The sequence below is a fragment of the Tenrec ecaudatus genome, chromosome 14 (assembly GCF_050624435.1).
Source record: "Tenrec ecaudatus isolate mTenEca1 chromosome 14, mTenEca1.hap1, whole genome shotgun sequence".
Taxonomy (NCBI): Eukaryota; Metazoa; Chordata; class Mammalia; order Afrosoricida; family Tenrecidae; genus Tenrec; species Tenrec ecaudatus.
In genome coordinates, this window is record NC_134543.1 from 83,865,502 (window position 1) to 83,870,048 (window position 4,547).

Consider the following 4,547-nt stretch of genomic DNA (forward strand, 5'->3'; position numbering starts at 1 on the left):
TGGATGGATGTATGGATTGTGATAAAAATTGTAGGAGTCCCCAATAAAATGATTTTTAAAAAATTAAACATTTTGTTGAGGGTGGGGTGGAAAGGGGGAACTGATTACAGGGATCTACATATAACCTCCTCCGTGGGGGACGGATGACAGAAAAGTGGGTGAAGGGAGATGTCAGACAGTGTAAGATATGCCAAAATAATAATTTATAAATTATCAAGGGTTCGTGAAGGAGGGGGAATGGGAGGGACGGGGAAAATGAGTAGCTGATGCCAGGGGCTTAAGTGGAGAGCAAATGTTTTGAGAATGATGAGACCAACGAATGTACAAATGTGCCTTATGCATTGATGTATAAATGAACTGTGATAAGAGTTGTATGAGCCCCCAATAAAATTATTCTTAAAAAATTTAAACATTTTATTGTTGAGATTATTTGGGCTCAAGCCCCAAAGTGGGAGAGAATCCTTATATGCGGAGGCCAATTGACTACCATACTGACCTGGAATCAGTGGTGGGATTCAGCTAGGTCACACCAGTTCTGCATAAGCGATATTTTTTGTTGAGTTTGGCGAACTGGTTGTTGAAGTCACACTTGTAGTCAGGGTTCTCTCTAAGATGGGCGGCTGGGCAGCCACCAGTGTGGAAATCACAATTTACATCCCTCACTCTTTTTGAAGGTTCATCTACCCAACAGCATAGTCTAAGCCCCTATTGTAATGTTCATTTCATCCGTAGGTATAAAAAATTAGTAAGAACTATGCTTGTGATATTGCAACTCATCTCATAAAACACATTATACTTTTGATGAAATATTACATTTTGATTCCCTTGTGTTTATTTCAGTAAACAAACATGGAACATAAAGAGAAAAAGTTCCAAACAACCAGAGGGTGTAACATCGTCATTCATTTCAGCTTTGTGTTACACCCCAAATTCCCATGAGATATTATGAGTGAGGGATGCAATTCCTGAAAGTGTTCGCAGAACTAAAACTATCGCCAGAGCAATTGCTTTAAGTCCAGCTGAAGCAAAGAGGGGTTTTCCCAAGTGAACACTATATGTGCAGAAAGGAGTAGTTGCCTGACTGATTCTAATCTATCACACAGGGCTGCCGTCCAATTGGCCAACCCCTGAAGGAATGGGATCCTATGCCCACGGCGAAAGATGGTTAAGGAGAAATCAGACAGCCGGTGGTGCTCACGTAAAAGGGAAGAATATTACAAGTGAGGATGCCAGTCAAGAAGCAATATGGAAATATCTTCAATAAGTTTTATCAGGTATTCTTGATTATTTTTCATCAATACTTTAAAACTTTCTTATAACAATCTAGTTTTGTGAACCTCTTTTATTCTTATTTAAGTATTAACTGTACTAGGAAACTACCTTTCAGTCTATCTTTTCTTATATTTAAAATGGTCTTTAAGGCAATATACTGGTTATTAAATTATTTGAATCCCAGCACAGCCTGGAGCCAATCTGAGAGACAACAGTTTATTGGCACAGTGGGGTTGTGGTCGTTACATAATCTGGTGTCAATTTGAGAATTCAGAGTGAAGGGGTGGAGTCTAGTCTATCAATCAGGTCGCAACTTGATGACTTCATTTGGTGCTATGGTGAAAAATAGCTCACTGACTCCCTGAGAGACTCTCTATTGAGAGCCACACGGAGACCGGCTGATGGCAGCCAGAGTCTCAGAGCTGGAGAAGGCATGTGGAGACCCCTGCCAGGGCTGAGATGCTTACACAACCACTGGATCCACAAGACTTTCCACTCACTGGCCTGTGATTGTCTGGCATCATTTTATGTTTTGTGAGTCTGAAGAGGACTTTATAGATTGGTATTGGACATATGGGCTAATATTGAACTTATGGACAATATTCAATTGCTCTTATAAATAAAAGCTGTTTCTGATACACAGATGAATGTCTATGCATTTGTTTCTGTCGTCTACCTGGACTCACACAGGGGTTAACAGATGGGAGCATTCTGCTTCCAGCAGCAGGTGGCTGCACAGGAAAGGACCTGCTAAAGACGTCGTGGGAACTCTACTTACATTGGTTAAACAACTTTGAGTGAAGCAGGCTCCTGAAACTATTCACATGCTGAGTTCAGGGGCTATATTTTTCTGATAAGGGGGAAAGGAGGAAAAAGCATTTGACTCCTGGCTGTGCCCTGCCCTGGCTACCTGCAGGGAGGGAGGGGGTCCCCAGGTGAGCCCAAGGACACTTGGAGAATGTCTGTTTTCCTGAAGCATAGCCATTTCAGAGCGGTCAGTAGTGCCCCGGCAGAAGTGTTGAAGCTTTCTACTATATTTAGAGATCAGGCCTACGTCAGACATGTCACGGTCAAATAAAAAACCCATAGTCTGTGTGTTCTCGTTATTCTTTCGGAGAAGGCTTCTGATGGGCATGAGAGAGGGCTTCAAAAAGTTCATGGAGAATGTCGATGATCTTTCCATTCAATTTCTCCACAAGCTTCTTGAAAGTCCCTCATAAGCATCTACATTTTAGGAGGTCCCAGTCGTCTAGTTTTCCTGCTGCTGTTTGTGATTTTTAGATCCTGTTTGATAGACTCTGCCATAGATTAGGTAGGGCGTCTAAGTTTGCTCCTATTCCTAAATGAGCTTTATAGTTTTAGGTTCGACAGTTAGATCTTTGTCATCTTGAGTTCATTCTTGTGTATGGTGTGAGGTATGGATCCTGTTTCATCTTTCTGCCATATTCAGTCTTGCCAGCGCCGTTTGTTAAACAGACTAGCTCGTCTCTACTTAGTGGATTTGGGCCTTGAGAGAAGCAGTATTTTATGCCCTTTGGTGGATACTGGGTGTGTTATCAGTGAACAATAGTGGCCTTGTTTTCTATCTGGCCATGAACTGCGCTTGTAGTTATGAGCTTACAGACTGACATGCCAGAACGGAGAGAGGAAATCGTCAAGATGTCACCACATGCTTGGCCGTGAAGCTGGACTGTATTTTTAGCACAGGTATCTTGGTGTCCGTTCCAGGGGGGAAGTTAAATTTAGCACATTTTCCTGCTAGTCACAGTATAGGGCAACACCCCCAAGACCTGTGTTGAGCCTCAGTCTTTTATATCGTCTGTGGAATCTCTCCTTGTAAATTGATAGGCTTTTGAGGGACTTAACTTTATGGCTTCAACTGTCTCCGTAAATTCTTGGAACCCCACCAGGAATGGTTTTGCATACTGGTATGTTCACTGTGACTGCTTTGTCTTAGCTCTGGGAATGTTAGGAATGTTTGTCCCATGAGCTGGTGTGTGTGTGTGTGTGTGTGTGTGTGTGTGTGTGTGCTGGCACACGTGCACGCACATGGACCTACTAGTCTAAACACAGCATTCTGAGTGACCTAACTCAGCTGCTTCCGGGGAATACATTAGCAATGTGCTGGGTGTGGGAAAAACCACATGTACATGTGCAGCTTCCCAAAGCAAGATGACTCTGGGGCAAGGGAGATGAACTTTCTGGGGACACAGACCCTGCGTCTTTCCCCCATGGCCTTCCTGGCTGAGGTGTCAGAGACACGGGGTCCTGGAGACCAGTGCCTGCAGACAGGGAGCCTCAGAAGCATTCCAAGCCTGTGTTTAAAAATGCAGATTTCATGGTCAGATGCCACACAGATCTAATGAACCAAACTTGGAGGGATACAGCTCAGGAATTTATATTTCAAACAACACAACAACAAAAAGGCCCAATGCCCAAGGCTGTTCTGTTAAGCAAGCAGCCTTGCTAGTTACTGTTTCACTTGGCCCATATTCTAAGAGGGAGGTACCAATCAGCAAAGACATCAAGATTCCACCGCTGGCTTTCCATCATGGTTCCTATTAAAGGAACTCTATGGTGCTTGGATTTACAGCAAGCTTGTTCAGGCTTGCTCTGCAGTTTCGACTGGCATGAAGACCTGTTGATTTTTACCTCCTAAACATGTCTTGCATCGTTTCTCCTTCTGTCTCCATTAGCCACTAGTCAAATCCAAAGCTACCCGCCTGGCAATAGGATCCAGGATCTCCTCGGAGACTTGCCTTCCTCCCAACTGTACTGCAGAGCAGCCAGGGTGGCCTTTTCAAATCTCAAGTCTGATTCTGTCACACTCCCATCCAAATCCTCCTATCAGTGATTAAACCCCCCCCCCCAAAAAAAAAACCCCACACATTGGTTTTAAGAGGAACAAGTTCTGTATAGGACCACACACTGCGTGAGCTGGTCCTTACTGGCCTCCTCAGTCTCATTTCACAGCTGCTCTGGCTGCCAACAGGCCCTTGAACTTGCCGTTCCTTCCGCACAGACCCCCCTTGACCTTCTCCTTCCTCGGGGCATAGGGGATCAAGGCCTCTCCTCGTCATTCACGGGCAGGACTGTCCCACTGCGATTTTACATGGGTTTACATGTGCTGTGCTGACGTGGGAGTCTGGGCTGCATCTATCCGCATGTGTCCAAGCTGGTACTGGTACCTTGAGCCAGGCATCACGTGGGGTATTGAAAATTCAGTGGTATCCCCCAAGTACTCTCGTCGGAGCAACATGAAGCCCCCTCACTGG